The sequence below is a fragment of the Vombatus ursinus genome, unplaced genomic scaffold (genome assembly GCF_900497805.2).
Source record: "Vombatus ursinus unplaced genomic scaffold, bare-nosed wombat genome assembly UNPS02008267.1, whole genome shotgun sequence".
NCBI classification, from domain to species: domain Eukaryota; kingdom Metazoa; phylum Chordata; class Mammalia; order Diprotodontia; family Vombatidae; genus Vombatus; species Vombatus ursinus.
In genome coordinates, this window is record NW_020948045.1 from 133,594 (window position 1) to 158,660 (window position 25,067).

The 25,067-nt window shown below is 38.7% G+C and overlaps 1 protein-coding gene and 1 pseudogene across 2 annotated transcripts in view; one reads left to right on the forward strand and one right to left on the reverse strand.

The window, feature by feature from the left end:
• LOC114034148 (TBC1 domain family member 12-like) overlaps positions 1-25,067 on the reverse strand; it is a 128,908-nt gene that overhangs the window by 88,146 nt on the left and 15,695 nt on the right. The gene's annotated exons all lie outside the window — the stretch shown is intronic.
• LOC114034149 lies at positions 22,207-22,587 on the forward strand (annotated as a pseudogene).

A 25,067-nucleotide genomic window follows, 5' to 3' on the forward strand; every position in this document is an offset into this window, starting at 1 on the left:
TCACACCCAAAGAACTAAGTTATTGCTTCCTCTGTGCCCACCCACACAAAGTAATTGGCTCTATAACCCACACTTCTTCAATAAGAGGGAGACCGTACCTTTGCAGCAGTCCAGAAGGGAATGAGATTTACTTGACTACTGCAGAATGTTAATGCTGTATTCTTACACAGTTATCTTTTGCTTGTTCAAGATTCCCATCAATGTTATCTGAAGTCATCTTGGAGCACTGTCCTGTTTAAGGGCAGGGCGCACTCTGCCAGTTTGGACATCACAATTTCCAAACTGGAAATTCTTTAATATTTGATTAAATGTTAAATTAAGTCAAGTCAACAAGCATTTATTTGGTATCTAGTATGTGCCAGGCACTAGGGATACAAAAAAGGCTCTCGAGAAGCTCACAGTCTAATTAATGGTGGAGACAACACGCAAACAACTATGCACAAACAAGCTATAGACAGGATAGATGGTAAATAATGTCAGAGAGAAGGCAAAAAGTGAATGAGGCCCAGGAAAGTTTCTTAAAGGAAGCCAGGAAAAACAAGAAGTGGAAATGAGGATGGGGAGAATTCCAGGCTTGGGGTGAGAAAGAGTGAGGAGATGATAAAAATGCACAGAATCAGTTTGGCTTCCTTGTTGTTTATCACACGGAACGCTAAACAACAAGGAAGCCAATGTCACTGGATCACAGAACAAGTGAAGGGGGAGAAAGGCAAAAGAAGAAGAGAGAAATAGAAGGGGTCCAATTTACGAAGGGCTTTAAAAGCCTAACACAGGAGTTTGTATTTGAACTCGGAGATAAAAGGGAGCTCCTGGAGGTTAATAAACTGGGTGGGGGGAGGGAAGGTTTGAAGATAAATGTGACAGCCAAGTGAAGGACAGACTTGAATCAAGGCGACTAACCACAACGGAGAGCTATTGCAATGGTCCAGGTGAGAAGTGACAAAGAGTCTGCACTACACTGGTGGCTGTGTCAGGAGATAAAGGGGCATATATGAGAGATGTTGCAAACATAAAAACAACAAAACTTGGTAGATGATTGGATATCAGGAACGGGGAGGTGGAAGAGGTCAAAAAAGTGAGGAATCAAGGATACATAAGTTGCGAACGAGGAGGATGTGGTTAACTTGATAAGAGGAAAGTTAAGAAGACAGGGAAGGTTTTTTGGGGAAATATATACTAAGTTCAGTTTTAGACATGCTGAGTTTAAGATATCTGTGAGACATCATATTCAAGATGTCCAACAGGCAATTAGAGATGCAAACTAGAAGTCAGGAGAGAGGTTAGGGCTGGACAAATAAATGTGAGAATCACTTGCACAGAGATGATAATTTAATCAATGGGAGTTGATGAGATCATGACATAAAATGGTATAGAGGAAGAAGAAAATAATAAAATTGTTTCTGGATGTCTTAAGCCTAACAATGCAAAGTACAGTTATTGGCATAAATAGTTTTTCTTTGACAGGCATACTAAAGGAGAAAAGGAAAAAGTGATATGAAAAATGCAAAAGAGAGAGAAACATCTGGTACTATTAAGAAATGTGTAATGAGGGGCAGGTAGGTGGCGCAGTGGATAGAGCACCGGCCCTGAAGTCAGGAGGACCTGAGTTCAAATCTGGTCTCGGACCAAACACTTGACACTTACTAGCTGTGTGACCCTAGGCAAGTCACTTAACCCCAACTGCCCCCCCAAAAAAAAGAAAAGAGAAAAAGAAACATGTAATGGTCTAACTTCTCCAGAGCTCCATCAAAAAAGTGGGTGCTTCACTTGATCCTAGTTTTAGAGCTGGAAGGGCCCTCAGAAGTTACCTAAACCAACCTCTCATTTTCCAGATTAAGAAACTGACTGTTGCTGTTCTGCTCCCATCTTTTTTCCAATTCTGTTTCATATTATACGCTATTTTTTCTATATCTTCTGCTCTATTTCCAGCATCATGGGGGAAAAATAACAGCCAATAACATTGTATGATATAAATGATTATTAGTTTGGTTGTCTATCCACTAAGCCTCATTGAAAAAAATAAAATTGAATAAGAACCAAAAAATTTGCTACATTATGGAAGTTTTCCATTATTAGTTTTCAGAACAGTTTTCCTATTTTTTGGGGGGACGGGTGAGGCAATTGGAGTTAAGTGACTTGCCCAGGGTCACACAGCTAGTTAAGCGTCAAGTGTCTGAGGCTGGATTTGAACTCAGGTCATCCTGACTCCAAGGCCAGAGCTCTGTACACTGCACCATCTAGCTGCCCCAGAACAGTTTTCCTAAGAAAGCAGTGTAATATCAATTGCTTGGGTAACTTAAAACTAGGCAAATTCCCTGGCATATTCTGCAAAACAAGCCTGTTTTGCAGGTATAAAATTTGATACTAAAGACTCTCTAAAAGTGAACATTCTAGCTACCAATACCAAAATCAATTCTCATAATTGAAAAAATTTGCATTTATACACCATTAATTTTTATCTTTTTAAATCAAGTAAATTCTCCCATTACTTGAAAAGAAAGTTAACATACATAAACCCATTTTATTTCCAGACAAGAAAGGAGCTAACATCAAATTAAAAAGCAAAATAAGTCAAAGAATCAGGAAAATATGACCTACCATAAAACTTAGTTTCAAGGGAAGTAGGAGCAGAGTTGATTGATGTACAAATTTCCTGGACTTTGAATTTGGAAAGTCTCCCTTAAGAATAAAAAATGGGAAAGCCCAGGGAAAGAATGCATTATCTAGTGTTCATAAAATGTTACAATTGATTACTCCAAAATTCTAAAAGGAGTCCTACAGCACTATGCTATGAGATCCAGACTTTGTATGTGTCTGAAGTAGTAGTGTAACTGACAAGATTACTTTTTCTTTTTGTTGAGGTGGCTAGGTGGCACCATAGTGCACACACAGCTGGACCTGGAGTCAGGAAGACGGGAGTTCAAATAGGGTAGCACTGTGTATGGAGTACTAAGCTTGAAATCAAGAAAACTGATCTCCCTGAGTTCAAATCCAGCAACAAACCGTTACTAGCTGTGTGACCCTGGGCAAGTCACTTGACCCTGTTTGCCTGAGTTTCCTCACGTAAAATGAGTTGGAGAAGGAAATGGCAAACCACTCCAGTATCTTTGCCAAGAAAACCCCAAAAACATAAAAAGTCAAGACACAACTGACATAACTGAACAAAACAACAACACATTAGCTCTGTGACCCTAGGCAAATCACTTAACTTCTGCTTGCTGTTTTCCTCAACTGTAAAAGAACCTACCTCACAGGATTGTGGTGACAATCAACTGAGATAATATTTGTAAAGTACCAGCCCAGTGCCTGACACACAGTAGTGCTACATAAATGTTTATTTCCTTCCCAAACCTGTTCTTTTGCACCTAAAAAAGATTTTCTACTGATAATTTGCATAAAAATTATTTCTTTTACTAGATTTGATTTTTAGAGCAAGAATTTTCTTGAAACCAGCATCAGACTTACCTAGTTTTACTATTCTATTTACTATTCTTATTCTAAAATATCCAATTAAGTTACCTTGATTTTACAAAGATAAAGGTCTATGTCAGAGACATAATATTTGAAAAGTATGTGAACTGAACTGGTGCTGTTTTCTAAGTCCATATGATTTTTCTTAAAATGAAAAGAAGTTATTAAGTTTTTGCACCTATATTGTTTCCTACACAAATCCCACCTCATCCACATACTGCCTGTGTGACTTTAGGTGAGTTCACGTCTCTGGGCTGCAGTTTCCTCATGTATAAAATGAAGGGGTTGTGGTTGAGTTGCTGATATCCTTTCCAGTTCTAGATACACAATCTGTGACAAATGGCTCACTAAATGAGCAATTTTAGTGGCAAAATAACACCTTTTTTTTAATTTTTAGGCAGTTAGGGTTAAGTGATTTGCCCAGGGTCACACAGCTAGTAAGTGTCAAGTGTTTGATCTGAGGCCACATTTGAACTCAGGTCCTCCTGACTTCGGGGCTGGTGCTCCATCCACTGCGCCGCCTAGCTGCCCCTAATAGCACCTATTTTTAAGGGGGAAAAAATCCATATATGTGTTTCTATCCAAAAGAGATTTTATTTAAGTATATCTTTACAACTAACAACCCGGGACATTGCAAGTCTTCAAGATAATGAGCACACCTCCCAACTCTATCCATTACTGCCTGACAACCTCCACTCAGCAGTCAAACCCTATCAGATGGTGATAACCCACTTCAACTCAGTCTTTAATGATGAGCATACTCCCAACCCATCATACCCTTCCCATCGGTGATTATGAAGTCTCCACTCTCATTGGTCAAACTCCATTTTTCACCCCCACTGCCCACTCCCTTATTCCTATCCCCCTCAACCCAATTCTCCCAAATATCTCACCCTAAGGTTATTCACTGTCCCTTCCACTGTGATCTTTGGAATGCCTGCTCCCTAGAAAACAAACTTGTTTTACACTCAAAGTTTTCATCATTGGATGCAGCAGCCACATTCTTGGCAGATGAGCTAAACCAGGTTGAGGGTAATTGATGAACCTCAAACCCATCAATGAGTTAGAGGGGTTTAAGCATTGTGAAGATTTCCTCCAGCAGAATTCGTGGATAAGAACAATTTGTTACAATGGCCATGGAACATTTAGAGTATGGTCAGACACTGAAGACACCAAGGTCATCCACTGCATCCCAAGCCATAACCAGTTGTCTTGACTTCTGTCTGGCCACTGGACTTTGATGACTCTGGGAAAGTGAGGCTAAAGACTTTGTGCAGCTCTGTCTCACCTAAATCCAATTCATGCAGAGTCAAGACATCACTTGTGACGTCACTAGTCCTCTTTGAAAATTAAGGACAAACAACCAAAAAAAAGCACGACTTAAGGGAGTCATGGAGGAGTGAGAATACTCCTTGTTCCCCACTGCCACTTCAAGACTTCCTCTACCACCATCACTTAGTAACTTCTCCTCATTTGAGGTTCATTCAATCCATATTCATTACCCAATCAAGAATCTGGTGGCTCTTCCCTACGTCCAGAGCACTCTCCTTCCTCAAATGAGTTCAGTACTTGGCTTACAGTCTCTCTCCTCCCTACTCCTGTCCTCATAACAGAGGACTTCAATATATACTGACACTTCATCAAACAACACAACCAAACAACTTAGTCATTTCCAAAACCTACTCCTTCCCACCAACTTGGCTACACACAAAGATGTTCATACCCTTGATCTTGCCAGCATACACAAGGGTCCTACTTCCATTTTTATGAACTCTGAAATTCCTTTAACTAATCATAATCTGTTGTCATTCCACTTCTCTCTCGACCTTGCAACCTCGATCCCTGCTGCTTTTCTTCCCTTCCCCATCCTGACCCCTGGATAAACCAGTTAAACTCTACACTTTTTTAAGTTCCTTGTCCCTTTATCCTATCACCTATCTTGCCCTGCCAAGCCTCAGCCTTGGGTTATTCCCAGCAAATGCTACTATTGCTTCTACTCACTTGCTACTGAAGCTAGAGAAAATGACAAAATCTTGCAGACTGTATTCATTACAAATTTATTCTATATAATCTCAACTGAGACCTCACTGTGACAAAACAATTCTTTTACACTTCCCTAATCAATTCACTATCCCACTCAATACAGAGGCTTTCCCAAACCTTTTTGTCTCTCCTCAACCCTTTCTTGCCTCTCCCTCCCCTCAAGCTCTTAGTACACAGCCTTGCCTCCCATTTCACTAAAAAAATTGTAGCCATTGATAAAGTACTCCAGTATTGTCATTATTGTGTTGACACATGCCAGTCATGAACAGGATTCCTCCAACTATCTAAGTTGGTCTTTATTTCTTTAAGAAATACTTTATAATTGAGTATATCCAAGTATTTTGTGTGCTTTGGTACAATGACTCCCTGTTATTTTATTCAATTGCAGTTATGCTGAATGTGATTCTTCTTTGTATTGTTGGCTCTTGGATTTTATTATTATACAGAAATCCTGTCAATTTTAATGAGTTTACTTTGTAGCTTGTAATTTTGCTGAAACTTTTGTCTCAATTAGTATCTTTGCTGATTTACTAAGATTTTCTAAATAAACCACCATGTCACTTCCTATATGCCTATCACATTTAAAATTTCCTTCTTTTGTATTATAAATAGCACTCTAGAACTATATCAAATAAGAGCTCAGAAATTGGGCTTGCTTGTTTATTCATATTTGCTGGTAAATCTTCTAGTATATCCACATTGCATATGATGCTTCCTTTTAGTTGTAGATAAATACATTTTATGACATTTTTTTAAAAGATCCTTATGTACCTAATCCATGAAGTCTCTTTGGCATAAATCGATGTTCTGAGGCTTTTTATGTATCTATTGAGATGATTTGGGATGTTTTAAAATTTTTTTTTTAAGTTTTTAGGCAATTGGGGTTAAGTGACTTGCCCAGGGTCACACAGCCAGTAAGTGTCAAGTGTTCAGTCTGAGGCCGGATTTGAACTCAGGTCCTCCTGACTTCAGGGCCGGTGCTCTATCCACTGTGCCACTTAGCTGCCCTTAATGTTTTTAATTTTTAATATGATTATGTTGTTTTCCTAATGTTGAACCATTCTTGTATCTCTGGCATAAATCCAACTTAGTCATAATGAATGATTTCTGGGATAAATTTCTATAGTCTGATAAGATTTCATTTAAAATTTTTCAGTCAATGTTCATTAATGATACTGATCTGTAATTCTCCTGTATTTTCTCCTTCTCCTTCATCTCAAAAAAGGAGTTTGGGAGACAGCTAAAATAATTTGTGTACAATCATATGTTTCATGTGTAGAGCAACATAAGAGATCACTTTACTCCAAGAAAGGGATGTCTAGGTTCTGCATACTATGTAAGTATGCCTTGGAGTATCTAGAACCCAGGGCAGTAAGGTTGGAGACACATAGCTCCAGAGGTCAGATATATTGGCTTTAGGAGGCATGAGTGGTCATGGTAAGGGAATTTGGTAGGATACCAGCACACAACACCAAGATTCAAAGTGATTCCCATAACACCACAATGCTTTCTTTATGAACTGTATTTCTAAGAAAGAGGCATAGTAAAAGACCCTCAAAAAGAAAGGAGAATGCACTAACACAGAATCTCCTAGACAGAAATAATAGAACATTTCTTGGAAAAAGGTGTCACAGAAGAACGCTACTTAAGTTAGAATGAAAAGATTTTTGAGTCGCACTTCTGTGAAGGGAGACAGAAATGTCAAAAGAGGATGGGAAAATTTAAAGAAAGTGAATTTAACAATTTAGATAAATTCAAGGAAGATAAGATAAGGGCAGGTAAACAGGAGCAAGAAGGAATGCCAAGGATAAAATCAGTATAAGCAAAACTAATTGCATGGACATGGTGATGACTTAAAAGAGATAAACAATCAACACAAAAGAAATTAATGGTAGAAAAGGCAAAACATTTAATAATCACAAGGAACATGCCAGACAAGTAGGAAGAAAACCAAGAAGGTCCAAGGTTCTAGAAGCCAAGGAAGGACTGAGAATGTTCCAGAGGCACAATGCTCAGCTGTGTCCAAAGTTACAGAAAAGTCAAATAATAACATGCCACTCATTTAGCACCTAGGAGATCAATGGTCACTGTAAGCACAGTATTCAGTCAGCAACAGATTGGCAACATCTACAAGGGGTTAAAAAGTGAGTACAGGATGAAGAAACTGAGGCAGTGAATACAGACTACTCCTTCTAGGAATTTGGCAGTAAAAGGGAGGAGAGATATAGGCTAGCATGTTGTGTTGGCAGAGTTTAAGACGACAGGAAGGGGTTTTTTTGTCTTTGTTTTTGCTTTAAAAAAAATAAGAAGGTTGAGTAGGGCATGTTTGTAGGAAGCTGGGAAGAAAGCAATTGATAAGGAACAATTAAAGATCAGAGAAAAATAAAATTATCAAGGGGGCTCCCAAATTATCAAGCTCCCAAAAGAGAGAGAAGGGACTCGAGGTCCTAAATAGAAAGGATGACCTTGTCAAAGTGAGTGGTCACCTCTTCCTCAAGAGACTAAAACAAAGGAGAGAATCAGGAACAGAGAAATTTTGAGGACAGGAGAAGGGAGTTCATATTATGACTAAGAAATAGTATAATAGAAACCAGGAAACCTGGACTTTAGACCCAGCTCTGCAACCAGCTATGTGACCTCGGGGAAGTCACAATCTCTTTGAGTTTGTTTCCTAATCTTTAAAATAAAGTGACTGGACTACATCTCTAAGTTTTCTTCCAGATCTAATCTCTGGTTCTGATAACAGCAGCCAAAAGCTACAGCACATGAAAGTCATGAGATTATGATCCACCCTCACTCCTACACAAGTACTACTATATACCAATGGAAAAAGTCACACAACCATGCTTAAATGGGTCCACTACAATTTTATGTTATATAATCTCAAATGGACCTCACAATGCTGCACAAAATTTACATTTCAATGATTTGACTTTATTTCACTCCCTATCTCCAGCACCTGTTCTGAACCTTATCTCACCAACCCTCCCTCCTCTCAGCAAAGGAAGCCATCTATTACCAGCTCTCTCTTCTCCCCAAAATCTATACCCAAATTACCTCAATATCCTTCCCCACTCTCCTCCTCTGCTCCAGTTTTGGAGAAAGGAGGTGGTCTTTCTTCTTACAAACTGCAACCCCTCTGTTCTCTGTGCCTTTAAGCCTATCCCTGTCTCTTCTACAAGAATGGCCCCTTCCACCATGGTCTCTTCACTAATTCTCTCTCTGTATCCACAGACTCCTTCCTACGATTTCCAAATATGTTCAAATCTCCTCCATTCTTATTTAAAAATAAAACAAAACCTCTCACTTGATCATACCATTCCTTCAATCCAATCCTGAATTGCTTCTTTCCTTTCAACAGTCAAACTCCTACTGTCTCCACGTGCTGCCTCTATTTTCTCACTTCCTGCTCTTCAACCCTTTGCAACCTGACTTCTGACCTCATCACTCAACTGAAACGTCTCTCCTATAGTGACCAAATGATCTCTAAATTGTCAAATCCAATGTTTTCCCTGTCTCAGACCTTATATTTCTTGGCATGGCAACCATTCACCATCCCCTCTACACACCTTCCCCTAGCTGTCTGGTGGTCCCTTCCCAATCTCTTTTTGCTGGATTATCACCTCATCCCACCTGTTACACATGAGGGTTGTCCCCAGAATTATCTGCTGGGCCCTCAATTTCTCTTTACACACTGGTTTGGTGATCTTCTCAGCTTCCTTGGGTTCAACTATGTATCTAGTCCCAATGTCTCTCCTGAACTCCTGACCTACATCAACACATGACTATTGGACATCTCCAACTGGCCATCCCATAGGTTTCTCAAACTCAGCATGCCCAAAATAAAATAATTTTCCTCCCCAAATCCTTCCCTTTTCTCAAGTTCCCTATTTCTGTGAAGGCATCACTATTTTTTCAGTCACTCGGAGTAGCTACCTCTAAGTTGTCCACTGTAATTCTTCATTCTACTTCACCCCTCACATCCAATTAGCTGCCACTGGGAAATGCTTGAGCAAGACTGCTCCCCCTCCCCCAGATCATCTCAGGATCCAAGAAGGCACCTCTCAGTGGCAGGCTCTATGTTCTGGGACAGTGACTGGGAACAGCCCTAGTCCCCTTTTCATTATGGACACACTGGAGTCACACAGGATAAGCAGTGTTTCCCTCAACTGCTCATTCTCACTCAACCCATATATCTAATCAATCACCAAATTTTGCCATTTCTACCTCCATAATATGTCTCCTATTTGTCCTCTTCTCTCTACTCTTACAGCCATCACCATAGTTGAGGTCCTTAACCCCTCTCACCTGGACTACTGCAATAGCCTCCTAAATGGCCTCCCTACCTCAAGTCTCTCCCCTCTACAATCCATCCTCCACACAGCTGTCAAAGTGATTTTCCTAGAGCACAGACAGATGTGACATCACCCCTCCATTCAAAAAACTCCAGTAGATCTCAAATGATTGTAGGATCAATATTATTTCACTAAATTTTCTATGTTTCATAAATTTTATAAAGTACATTTTAAGTACAATAGAATATTATGTTAACATACAAATAATTAAATATTCATATATTGGGGATGCATGCTAAAATTATTTTTACTGACAGTACATATGATCAAAAAAGTTTGGAGACCACTGGTAATGAGAATTCCTTATGAGCAAACTCTACCAATGTAGACTGGCACTTCCTCTTAGAAAGCAGCCTTGAATTTAGCCTGAAGATGCTAAATTACTTGCCCAAGAGATGACACAGCCCACAAGTGACAGAGGTGGGAGCTGAAGTCCTGTCTTCCTGACACCAGGAGAAACCTTCTACTGTACCATGCTGCACTCCCTCAGAAATTATTTTATTTCTATTTTGTATTGGATTTTCTATGTACATATTATTTCCCCTAATAAATGTAAGCCCCCTCAAGACAGGAACTATTTGGAGGCAGCTAGGTGGTGCAGTGGATAGAGCATTGGTCCTGGAGTCAGGAGGACCTAAGTTCAAATCTGGCCTCAGACATATAACACGCACTAGCTGTGTGACCCTGGGCAAGTCACTTAACCCAAAAAAGAAGAAGAAGAGAAAGGAACTGTTTCATTTTTGTATTTTGTGTCCCCGGCACCTAGCACAATGCTGAGCATATAACAGGCCCTGAATGTTTAATTATCAACAGTAATGATCAGATGTTGTCATCTTCTGTTCTGTATTTGTCTTTGTATCCCTAGTGACAAGCACACAGTAGTTGATTAATAAATGTTTGTAGAACTGAGTTAAGCCCTAAACCTGTCCTTCCTTTCAAATGGATCTCCTTTATAACAGTTGTGAAAAAGTCTGGTTAGCGCACGTCTATTTTGTTTTATTTCTCACTTGATAATAATAACTCCTAGGGATATTAAGGTTTTCTTTGTTATATCTTTCAAGAAATCTTGTATAATTTTGACATGCATAGAAGATACTTCCTGGTGATGATGTATGGCTCTGAGTCATAGAACACTACAACTATGGTCTCTGAAGAACTTTAAGATGAAAATCATCCAAAAGGCAAGAGAGAGGTACACTGCTCAGGCTACAATACAATGCAAAGAATGAAAAAGGTACAATGAAGCTATATTAGTTATGCTTTTACAGGAAGCCACTGACTTCCCAGGATTCACTATCTTCTAAGGATCATTATGTCTGACACTTAAAGTAGGACATATACCTTATGAACTATGCTGTCTATCAAGACTCCTCCTAGCCCCAATCTGTCCCCTTCAGACCTCTTCCTCCATGGGAAGGCTCAGATTCAGTACAGCTACTACCTCTTGGGGAGTCATTGACTTCTAATTCAAGCACACTACTGGACTACCTGGGTGAGTACCACAAGGCCACTATAAAAAATAACTAAGAGGAAAAGGCAGTATGCTCCAGGGATGGCACAACATTAATGTACTATCATTGGTGGGGCTGTGAAATGGTGCAGTCATTCTGGAAAGCAATTTCAAACTTTGTCCCAAAAGTAACCAAACCTTGCACATCCTTTAAACCAGCATACCAGCTTATAATCCAAAGGGATCCAAAAAGAGGAAAATTACACACATATACAAAAATGTTTATGGCACTGTTTTTGCAATGACAAAGAAATGGAAACAAAGGGGCTCCCCATCAACTGGAGAATGGATGAACAAATTATTGTATATGAATGAAACTATTACTGAGGTTTGTTTTTTTTTAATGACACAAGGAATAGTTTGAGAAAATTCTGGGGAGACTTATATGAACTGATATGGAGTAAAGTGACCAGAACCAAGAAAATAATTTATACTATAACAATACTGTAAAGACAAACAACTCTGAAAGACTTAAGAACTATAAATCAACATAATAACCAACCACAATTCCAGGGGACTGATGATGATGCTACCCCACCTTCAGACAGAGAGGTGATAGACAGTGCAGGATGAGACATACATTTTTGGGGCATGGCCAATGTGGGAATTTGTTTTACTTAATCATGTACATGTTACAGATGCTTTGTTTTCCTTTTTCCCCAATTGGGCGGGGGGAGAAAAAATACTTTCTTGTTAGTTGAAAAAATTAAATAAAAAATAAAAAAAAATTGAGGTGGGAGACAAAAGCAAATGCTTAACGGCTTTTTTTTTAAATGGGAAAAAAAAAAAGAAAGCAATGTGTGCAAGTATGGTGGCTGCCTTAGAAAGTGTCACTTTTTTTCTTCATCCTCCTAAGTCCTAAACATTTTTTTCTTCCAACAGCTCCATTTCCCTTCTGAGACTGAATAACAAAAGTCACAGCTGTCACCAAACTCTAGTTCTTCCTCTTTTCTCTTCTTCTTCATTAATTTTAAAAGGGAAAAGGGGTGAGGAAATAGGCCCAAAGAAAACACAGTAGTAACATAACTTTAGAGTAACTATCACCAGGTCTCCAGTAAGGATTCAAGCTATGCTTGGCAACAGAGGTACTTCTAGAGAAACGGAAAGGAGAGAAAACAAATGCTTATTCATTGAAAAATAATAATTAAATTTCAAAAAAATGACAGATATGAAAAATTCAGACAACCATGCGAAGATTTCTCTGAACTGATGTACAGTAAAATCAAAAAAATATAAAAAATGACTATAATGTAAATGAAAAGATCACAAAAATGAAGCTAAGTGCCAAGTAACTGAAAAACCTGTAAAGGTCCCAGAAAATAGATAATGAATCATGTTCAGTCCTTTTTCAGTTGTGTCTGACTCATTGTGATCCCATTTGGGGTTTTCTTTGCAAAGATACTGAAGTGGTTTGCCATTTCCTTCTCCAGCTCATTTCACAGATGAGGAAACTGGGGCAAACAGGGTTAAATGACTGGCCCAGGGTCACACACTAGTAAGTATATGAGACCAGATTTGAACACAGGTCTTCCTGACTCCAGGCCCAGCTCTCTATTCACAGTGCCCTACCTGTCCTTGGTATATGTTGTTGTTGATCAGTTGTTTTCAGTTGTATCTAACTCTCTGTGGCTCCAATTGCGGTTTTCTTGGCAAAGATACTGGAGTGGCTTGCCATTTCCTTCTCTAGCTCATTTTACAGAGAGGAAACTGAGGCAAATAGGATTAAGTGATTTGCCCAGGGTCACATAAGCAAGTATCTGAGGCCTAATTTAAACTTATGAAGATGAGTCCTTCTGACTCCAGGTCTGGCATTTTATCCACTGCACCACTTACCTCCTTATGACCAAGAGGTAGGAAAGACAACTTGGGCAGAACATTTATATATTTCCAGATGCTGTCACTGCACTAGGTCTTTTGCTAAATTCATTCTCTTTGTTTCAAGGGAAGGTTCAATCTGGAATAGAGGGTAGGGTGGAAGGAAAGGAGGTTTCTTCAGAAACGACTATAATATAAAGACAAAAAATATCAATAAAAACTTTTTTTAAAATAATTTTTTAAAAATAGCTACTTTTATTGGTATATGTGCCCCACCTTTCACCTCATTCTAATGAATCTTTACTCATATTGAAAGGATTTATTTCTAGTAAAGTATCTTCAATAGGCTCTTTATTAATCAATCCCAATGAGGGGAAGGGAGAGGAACCTTTTTGCCAATTAAAAAAGTAGTCCTTGGAACACCCACAAACAAGGGAAAAGGTGCTGATTTTATGAATTAGAGATCTAGGTCCAAATCTAGATGCTGCCATTTACTTATGAAAGTCATTCACCTCTTTTCATCAACATTCATTTGATTTCATCATCTGTAAAATGAGGAGGTTAAACAAGGTGATTTCTAAGGTCCCTCCCAGCTCTAAATCCTATTACATGAACACAGAGAAAGACTGAGGGAATATACCTATTTCAAAGGGATTAGAACATTTGCCTTATGGAAGGAAAGAAGGCACTGACCATAATGTTTTTAAAAGGCTAGTCTTTTCACAAAAAATCTGAGAAACCAGCAAGAAGTATAGGATACAAAAAAAAGAAGAGAAAGAAGAAAGATGGGCCAGAAACACAGAACTGAGTGATTAGGCTGATGGGGGCAGCAGACATCTTAATACCAGAACGAAGGAAATAAAATTGCCCAGAACTTTTGAACATAAAATTAAAAACCAATTGAAAGAATTCTCTGATCACTTCCGGGGGTGGGCAGGGAATCAAAGCTGCAAATTTCAAGGTACATGACAGTTAAATTTAACAATTCAATTAAGAAACAATTCAATTCAGAAAGTTCTACAAGTGATGGAGAAAGATTTTCCAATATAAAAGGAAAGGCAATTTGAATAATGGAAGACTATTCTGTACACACCAGAAAATATAGGAGGGATTGGAATATTTTCCTAAGACCAATGGAGCTCAAGGGTGACCTACTCTACAAATCTGACTTTAACCATAAATGAAAAAAGACAGACATTCAATAATAAAGAGGCATTTGAAACATTTTTTAGAAAGAAAGCAGCAAGGGTTTTTATGAGGCAAAGATGAGAGGAAGTGTGCATTACAAGCAAGACAACTTGTGCTAAGAGACAGAGGTAGTACAAGAGGTAATGACCAATATGAGGTACAAGGTTAGCTTCACTAAAATAAATGGGATAGGAAGGGAATAATATAAAATAACACTGGAAAAGGTCAGTGGAAGCCAGAGCTTTAAACACTGGGTTGAAAAGTTTGTATTTTATCCTACACCTAGAAGCAACAGGGAACCGCTAAATTTTTGAAGGGAAGAGAAACTGACATGGCCAGATCAATATTCTAGAAATATCAGTCTTGAAGATGATTTTCTGAAGGACCAAAACATCTATTGGGAGAAGGATGTTTCAGCATAAAATTCAGTCAAAAAGCAGACATGTTACACTTATGAATGATACTGAAGCTTTATATACATTTCATGCTACAAATGACCCAAAAACAAGCTAACAGACATGTGCAAGAAAGCAAGTTCCGGAGTAACTGTTTAAATCAGTGTTCTCTTCACCTCTTTCTCCACGTGGTGTCTGCTGATACAAATGTCCAAATTTAAGCCCCTCTACAAAGATATAAAATGGCCTCAATCTTCTGTAGCCTCATTATGATTCTAAAATTATATTCAGAGTAGCAGAAAAAGGGGGGAAAAAATGCCAAGAATCAGTTTTTTAAGCCATCTAACAAACTATTTAACTACTGATAATACAAATGTGAGATCTTTGTTCAAAGTACAGCCTGAAATTAAAAAGACCTGAGTTTAAATTCTACCTAGGCACTTACTGGTTGCTAATGGCAAGCCACTTAACCTTCCTGAGGCCCAACTTCCCCATTTATAAAATGCAGGGGTTGAAATCAATAGTCTCTAACCTACCCTCAGCTCTAAATCTATACCCCTATAAATTACAGGTAAATAAATAGAAAACCCAGAAGTTCTCTTCAGAAAGACAAAGCAATTGATGAAGGTGGTTTCTTCACATGCCTAAGGGCAACAAGAAATAATCTGGTCATCTTATCTCTGGGTGATTATGATGAGTGTAGTCACAGGGATCACTGTGAAGGCACTGATAATCTCCACTCCAAATGTTCATGTGGAATATTTGTGCCCAACCTGTGGTACGGCTTTCTGGGCTCATATTGGTCTGATCAGCTGCAGTTGGACACACTTTGATTCCAACACAGTGATATCATTTTGGTCCTCAAGAACGAAAGACAACAACTGGTCAAAGGGACCACTATGAAGACAGTGTTAATATATCAACTTATGATGCAGAAGACACAGTAGAGAAATTCTGTGTAATAAATAATGGGAAGATTGATATGAACTGATACAAAATGAATGAAAGAGAACCAGGAGAATAACACGTCCAATGTCTACAACGTCAACCAACACTAAAAGGTAGTTGAACTGCTATGTCCAATCTAATATTTATACTGCACTTTAAGGTTTGCAAAGAGTGTTTTAGTATGTTATCTCATTTGAAACTTACAACAATCCTATGAAGCAGGCACTATTACTATTCTCATTTTACAGATAAGGTAATTGAGGCTAAGTGTCTCTGTCAGGATTTAAAGTTAGGTCTTCATGAATCAGGTCCAGCACTCCATCCACTAAGACATCTAGTAATGAGATATTTTGTCACTTCTATCACTCCAAGAGAAGACGCCAGTACCATCATAGCTTCATTTTTGTGGAAATGGAGCCTGCCATCCTCACTACCACCAACACCAACCAACTAGCAACTAAGTTTCACTACTAGGCAGGTAAGCACAAGAACCAGGAAAATAACAGTGTCCCTCAGACTACTGGCCCTGCTCTCAATCCAGCCCTTTAAACCATCATAAAAAGGAACAATCCTCATGAAGAAGGAGCCCACTAAACCTACCATTATCTATACCAACTGCCACCTACAGGCCAGATAATAAAGCCTACTTGAAGGAACAAGTCAATTTGAGAGAGAGACAGGTTACATGTGCCAAGCAAGTCAAACTACCCCAAACACTACCTCCTCTCATACACTGCTCCAGACTCAAGACCCTGAGTCCAAGAGCACCAAGAATAGTAATATCCCCTATGCCGTTAAAAAAAAAAAAAAAAAAACTACCATAGCAGAAAAGAAAGAAATCCTCACAGAAAAACCAGGTGACAGACTAAAGAAAGATACAAGCAAAGAAAAATACAATGAAGAAATAATAATATGTGGTAAAAGAATGTCAAGAAAAATCTCCAGAAGAAAAGAATAATTCTGTAATGATCACATCAAGATCCCTAGTAAATAGAACTGAACCGGTCAGAAAACTACAATGCAGGTCTGATGTAGGCTATATGTACAAATTCCTATTAAACATATTTTCACATTAGTCATGTTGTAAGGAAGAATTAGAACCAATAGGAAGAACCACCAGAAAGAGGAAACAAAACAGAACAGAAGAAAAAAATAGCAAATAGTATGCTTCGATCTGCATTACTCCTATACTCTCTTAAAAATTATTGAGGAATCCTTTAAAAGAATTTTCATTTATGTGGGCTTTATCTATTGATATTTACCACCCTGGAAATTAAAACATATTATTAGTATTATGAAAATAGTTTTAACTTTGTGTGCCACTTAAAAGGGTCTCTGAGACCCTGAGTAGTCTCCCAATCATATTCTGAGAACCACTGATCTAACAGGAGTTTATTCAGCCATAAATATTAGATATTCAGCAAGGACATTTACTTACTCTACGCCTCTGGCTGGTCAGCAGGGTATAGTGACTTTCACCACAGTGGAACATCTCACAAGTTTGAGGGCACTGACTCTTTGTGGGAGTTTTATGCCCTTAGGAAAATGGAAATCTCTTAACTCCCTGGACCTAATTTAGCCTCAAGGATGCTTCCTTGCCTTCTAAGGAAAAACTAAACAGCCTACATGAGGGTAAATCAGGAGTAGGGAATCTGCAGCCCCGAGGCCACATGTGGCCCTCTAGGTCCTCAAGTGTAACCCTTTGACTTAATCCACTTGCTACACTTGAAAACCTAGAAGGCCACATGTGGCCTTGAGGCCACAGATTCCCCACCCCTGAGGTAGATGTTGCTCCTGCAGCAACTCCAAAATATTTATCTCCATCTCCAACTACTCCCAAGCTCCAAACTCACATGTTGACTTTCTAATTGCCTAGAGAACATCTCTGCGAATGTGTCACACTGGCACTCCAAGTCAATATGTCCAAAACTGAGATTATCTTTTCCCCAAAACCTGTTCCTCCTAACTTCACTTGATTTCCTAATGGTGTAACTCTCATTTACTTAGTTGCTCATGTTTGAAATTTTGGAGTTATATTTGAATTAAACCTCATTTACATCTAATCAATTACAAATTTCTTTAGATTCTACCTCTTATCATTTATCCTCTTTTACTTCTATTTTCATCATCCTGTAGTACAAATTGTGATCATGACTTGCTTGGACAATTACAAAAGTCTCTAAAGAAGTCTTTCCACCTCCATGCCACCCTTCACAAAACTTTCAAATTTATTTTCTTTATGCATATTTCTGGTCATGTCACTTATGTGCACAAATCTTCTCTATCATGTTTAAATTCCTTAACCTAACATTCAAGGTTTTCCATTTCCAAAAGTTTTCATCCTTTCTAGCATAAGTTCATACTCAATCCATAAATAAACATTTATTAAGCACCTACTGCGTGCCAGGCACTTTGCTAAGAGACTGGAATACAAAAAGAGGCAAAAAACAGTCCCTGTTCTCAAGAAGCTTAGGACTAATGGGAGAGAGGGAATAATATGCAAGCAAATAGATACAAATCAAGCTATATATACGCTAAATAGGAATTAACAGAAAAGAAAGCACTACAATTAGAGGGGTTGGGGAAGGCTTCCAGTTAAAGAAGGCATTTTAGTTGTCGTTAATGGAAGTTAGGTCAGTAGGCAGAGAGAGCGAGCATTCCAGGCATGGGGAACAGTCAGGGAAAATGCCCAGAGCTGAGAGATGCAGTGTCTTGTTTGAGAAACAGCTAGGAGGTTTTCACTGGAACAAACAGTATGTGTTGGGGAGTAAGGTATAAGAAGACTGGAAAGGTAAGAGGGAGCTTGTTTATAAATGGCTTTGAATGCCAAACAGAGCATTTATTTTATTTGTTCCTGGCGGCAATAGGAAGCTATTGATTTGGGGAGGGGCAGGTTTAGGGGTTGATAGGATCAGACCTGTGCTTTAGGAAAAGCATTTTAGAGGCTGAATGGAGGATGGCTTGGAACAGGAAGAAACCTGAGGCAGGCAGACTCACCAGCAGGCTATTAAAATATAGTCCAGACATGAGGTGATAAGGGACTGCATTAGAGTGGTGGCAGAGTCAGAGGAACGAAGAGGCAGTATAGGTAAGTTGCTGCAAAGATGAAACTGACAGGCCTTGGCAAGATTGGATGAAGGTAAATGGGGATGGAGGGGGGTGGGGAGAATGAGGAATCCAGGATGACTCTTAGGTTGGGAGTCTGAGAGTGGGAGGATGGTGTTATCCTCTACAGTAATAAGGAAGGTAGGAGGAAGGGTATGAAGATTAAAAAGTTCAGTTTTAGACATAATGAGTTTAAGACATCTACTGGACATCCAGTTTAGGATGTCTCAAAGGCAGTTGGAGATGAAAGGGCAGAATAGGTAGATCTGAGACTTATCAGCATAGAGATAGTAACTAAATCCATGGAAACTGATGAAATCACTAAGTGAAATAATATAGAGGGAGAAGAGAAGAGGATTTAGGACAGAACACGCTGAGGGATATTTTATAGATAAAAGGAGAGATCTCAACTAAGATCCAGCAAAGGAGTCAGAGAAGAGCATAAGGGGTCAGTTAGGTAGGATGAGAACAAGGAAAGAATGGTGTTCCAAAAACCTAGAAAGAAGAGAATATCCAGGAAGAGGAAAGTGTGATCAACAGTGTAAAACGCTTCAGAAAAGACAGGGAGTATAGAGAAAAGACCATTGGATTTGGCAACTAAGAGATCTTAAGTAAATTTGGGGAGAGATATTTTGGTGGAATGTTACTAATCCCTTTCACATAATCTAACTTCCAGCCTACTGCGGAATTCTCCTCACCCCTATGGCTTTTACTTATGCCTTATGCCTACAATAGTCTCTCTCTCACTCCTCACCTTCTGCACCTGTTAAATTCGGACACATTCTTTAAAGGCCAATTCAAATGCCCCTAAACCCTTCTCTGATTCCCTTCAAAGGGCAATTACTCTCCCCACCTTGAACCTCTCATAACTCTCTGTATTTCTTTAAGGTTTGCAAAGCCCTTTATATATTTTTTTCACTTGATCCTCATAACAATCCTGGCAGGTTAAGTGTTATTATTATACCCATTTTACATATGAGGAAACTGAGTAACAGAGAGGTTAAGTGACTTGCCCTGGGTCACAGAGCTAACAAGTGCCTGAGGTTCCATTCAAACTCAGATCTCAGTAACTCCAAGTCCAGTCCTCCTATACACTAGACACCCAAACTGCCATTTTTTTTTTCAGTGAATGGCTTAAAGACTTTTCAAAGGGATAGGAAGCACCAGAGAAGACAAAATCCAAATGCCTTATCTCTTTGAGCTAGAATGCTAGACCCAAACCAACAAGATAAAATTCACCACGGAAAATTTCAAAACCTAAATGTATATTCAAAAGTGGATTTATACATATACAAGATGAAAGACCCACCCTGCTTGACAGCAAATATGAAAAAAAAATCTAGAAGCTTCAATTTGCCACAAGTTTAATGAAACAACAGAGCAATGCTACTACCAAAAAGTTAGTAATTTAATTTAAGCAGCATTAACAGAAATGCTTCTATGCACATCAGTTTCCTCATATCAGAATAACTGAAGAGCTTTGCTGGAGCAATTCAATTTCACAAACATGAAGCATTTTTTATGTGCAAGGTTCTAGCACTAGGGACACAAAGATTAAAAAATGACAGCTCTCTTCAGAAGGTCATGTTCTTCTGGGGGAGCTGGAGCAGGAATATAACATCCCCAGGTTAATACTGTGTGTGATGGGTCAAAAGAGAAATTCAGACAAAGCATTCTACAAAAAGATGGGGCAAGAGAAAATATTGGGGGATATCAAGAAAAGTCTCCTGGACCTTCCACTTCTGGGAGCCAAGATGGTGGAATAAGAAGTAAGTTGCTCTTACCTTCCCTTGTTGACCTCTGAAAGCCTAGAAAATATCGCCCCAGGAAAAACCCTGGAACAGCTGAGCTAGCAGAAAAAATGGGGTAGAGCAGGCTTGTAGACCAGGAAGCTTAGGAGATTACGGGGAAAGGCCCCTCTTGCTCTGGGGGAGAGGGAGCAGTATAGGATAGGAGGCATCCCAGCAAGCACCAATACCAGGAACCCTAAATGCCTCAGGCAAGGGAACAGGTAGACACTAGCACAGAAAACCACCACATGTATGACAGCAGCCTAATCTCCCAGTGCCTCAGCACAACTCTGGGAAGCACAACTCCAGGAGGCAAAGTTCCAGGCTGACAGACATCCTCTAGCAGCCAAACATTCGAGTGCAAGGCCTGGGTAAACTCCCATCCCCAGGAACCAGACTCCCCCCACCCCCACCCTGAGAGCTACAGTGTTGTTTACTCCAGATCAGCATCAGGTAAGCTGCCAGAAGCCTACAGTCTCCAAATGCCAGCACCTGAGGCCCCAGCACAAAGCCAGTGAACAGGTCCTGGGCTCCCAGCATGAAGCTTGGGTCAGTGCCCCCTGTGCTCCAGCAAGACAGCTCAACTTTTTTTTAAAAGTCAGGAAATAGGCAAACGCCATGAGCAAAAAGCAGAAACAGACCATGACCACAGATTCTTATTATGGGAATGGGGAAGATTCATAAATTCAGAAAAGACAACATTATCAATATACCTATATCCAAAACCAAAAAGGGGAATATGAACTGATCTCAAACCCAAAAAGCCTTCTTGAAAGAGCTCAAGGAGGATTTTAAAAGTCAAATAAAAGAGGTAGAAGAAAAATTGGGAAAAGAAATGAGAGGTGTGTGAAAGACAGTCAATAACTTGGAAAAGGAAGAACAAAAATTAACTGTAATTAAAACTGTACTTGCTTTAATAATTAAAACAAGTACTTGAAAAACACAATTGGCCAAATGGAAAAAAAAGTACACTAAAGAAAATAACTCCTTAAAAAGTAGAATTGGCCAAATGGAAAAGGAGGCACAAAAACTCACTGATGGGAAGAACTCTTTAAAAAGTAAAATGGGCCAAATGGAAAAAGAGGTACAAAATCTAATAGAAGAAAACAAGTTATTAAAAATTAGAACTGGGCAAATGGAAGCTAATGACTCTAGGAGAGATCAAGAATCAAACAGAAACAAAAGAATGAAAAAAACAGAAGAAGACATAAAATACCTCACTGGTAAAATAACTGACCTGGTAGATCCAGGAGAGACAATTTAAAAATTATTGACCTACATGAAAACTACGATGAAAAAAAAGCCTAGATCCCCGTGCGCCACTGCAAGGCGATACAGATGTACCACCCGTGACCTTCTGCCCTCCACCTTCTGCCCCCGGTGTGCGAGCCACCCCACCGCATAGCCCTTGGAGCATCTCCCAGACGCTTCCAGCACCGCAGCCCCGGGAGATTGTACTCAAAGTATACATCAGTTAATATTTTGGTGCTTTGGATGTGATGAGGCTCAGTTGACATCTATGTGAAGAGGGCCTCCATCTCACGAGCTGCTTGAAACATACCAGGGACATCATACCAGGGACAAGAATGATAGCTGTGAGAAGAGTGATTTGCTTCCTACAACAGGATTTAGTGAAGATCAGTTTTCCCACTTCACATCACCTGCATACATCCTCCATCCAGCTCAACTCCAACCAGGCTTCCCTCACTCGAATGCATAGGAAGGCTTATGCTCGATTGTATCCAGTGATGTTGGTCAAGCAAGATGGATCTACCATTCATATCAGATATAAGGAGCCTCGGTGGATCCTTACAATGCCAGTAGATATTGACACACTGTCGCCAGAGGAAAGAAAGATTAGACTATGCAAACGGAACCCCAAGTATGCTGAAGTGGGAAAAAAAGAGGCAGAATTTGGAGATGACTTCAATGTGGAACAATACGCAAAATTTTGGAAGAAAAACTGAACATGTTATGATGTTAAGATTGTATAAAGGGTGAGTGCATTTAATGCACCCAAATATATTACTATTTTTATAAATTAAAAACTATAAAACCTTTAAAAAAAAAAGAGCCTAGACAGCATCTTTCAGGAAATCATCAAGGAAAACAGCCCTGAGGTCCTAGAACTAGAGGCTAAAATCATCATAGAAAGAATTCACCAATCACCTCCTGAAAGAGATCCCAAATTGAAAACACCAAAGAATCTTGTAGCCAAATTCTAAAATTACCAGGTCAAAGAGAAGATACTGCAAACAGCCAGAAAGAAACAATTTAATATCACGGAACCACTGTCAAGATTATGCAGGACCTTGTAGCTTCTACATTAAAAGATTGGAGGGTTTGGAATATGATATTCCGAAAGGTAAAGGAGCTTGCATTACAACCAAGGATCAACTACCCAGCAAAACTGAGCATAATCTTTCAGGGGAGGAGATGGACATTCAATGAAACAGAGGGCTTCCAAACCTTCCTGATGAAAAAATCAGAGCTCAACAGAAAATTTGATCTTCAACTACAAGACTGAATAGAACAGGTAAGAAAAAACAAAAATATATTATTAATAAGGGTAAAATTTTTACATCCCTACAAGGAAAGATGACCCTTGTAACTCAGAGAACTGTATTGTTATTATGACATTTAGAAGGGGCATATACAGACAGAGGGTGTGGGTATAAGTTGACTTTGATGTGATGATAAAAAAATCTAATTAAGTGGTGGAAAGGGATTATACTAGGAGAAGAGGAAAGGAAGAGGCAGAAAAGGGTAAATTACATCACATGAAAAGGCACAAAAATCTATTACAGCAGAGGGAAAGGAGGGAGATGAGCACTGTTTGAACCTTACTCTCATCAGATTTGGTTCAAAGAGGGAATAACATAATCAGTTAGGTATAGAAATCTAACTTACCCAATGGGAAGTAGGAGGGGAAAGGGAAAAAGAAAAGGGAAGAGGTGAATAGAAGGGAGAGAAGTAGTAAAGGTAAAGGGGAAGAAAAGGGAAGGGGCTGATAGAAGGGAGAGAAGACTGAGGGAGGCGGTAGTCAAAAGCAAAACTCTATTGAGGAGGGGAAGGGAAAAAGGAGAGAGAAAAATATAAACAGGGGGGAAAAGAGGATGGAGAGAAAGACACAGAGAGTAACCATAAGTGTGAATGTGAATGGGATGAACTCTCCAATAAAACAGAAGCAGATAGCAAAGTGGATTAAAAAACATAATTCTACAATATGTTGTGTATAACAAACACATCTGAAGCAGAGGGATACACACAGAGTAAAGGTCAAAGGCTGGAGCAGAATATATATTATGCTTCAGCTGAAGTAAAAAAAGCAGGAGTAGCTGATCTCAGACAAAGAAAAAGCAAAAATACATCTAATTAAGAGACAAGAAAGGAAACTACATCATGTTAAAAAGTACCATAGACAATGAAGTAATATCATTACTAAACAGATATGCACCAAGTGGTATAGTATCCAAATTCTTAGAGGAGAAGTTAAGGGAGTTACAGGAAGAAACAGATAACAAAACTGTATTAGTGGGGGATCTCAACCTCCCCTTCTCAGAATTAGATAAATCTAAACACAAAATAAACAAGAAAGAAGTTAAGGAGATGAATAGAATTTTAGAAAAGTTATATGTTACAGACCTCTGGAGAAAATTAAATGGGGATAGAAAGGAATATACCTTTTTCTTGGTGGTACATGGCACCTACACAAAAACTGACCATGTACTAGGGCATAAAAACCTCCCAATCCAATGCAGACTGACAGAAATATTAAATGTATCCTTTTCAGATCATAATGCAATAAAAATTATAAGTAATAAATGGTCATGGAAAAATAAACTAAAAATTAATTGGAAACTAAATAATCTAATCCCAAAGAATGAGTGGGTCAAATAACAAATCCTAGAAACAACCGATAACTTCATCCAAGAGAATGACAATAATGAGACAATACCAAAACTTATGGAATGCAGTGAAAGTGGTTCTTAGGGGATGTTTTATATCTCTAAATGCTTATATGAATAAAATAGAGAAACAGGAGATCAATGAATTGGGCATGCAACTAAAAAAGCCGGAAAAAGAACAAATTGAAAATCCCCAATTAAATACCAAATTAGAAATTCTGAAAACCAAAGGAGAGACTAATAAAATTCAAATTAAGAAAACTATTGAACTAATAAATAAAATTGGTTTTATGAAAAAAAAAAACAATAAAATAGATAAACCTTTGGTTAATTTGATTGAAAAAAAAAGAAAACCAAATTACCAGCATCAAAAATTAAAAGAGTGAATTCACCACTAATGAAGAGGAAATCAAAACAATAATTAGGAGCTATTTTGCCCAACACATGCCAATAAATTTGACAATCTTGGTGAAATAGATGAATATTTACAAAAATATAAATTGCCTCGATTAATGGAAGAGGAAATAAAATACTTAAAT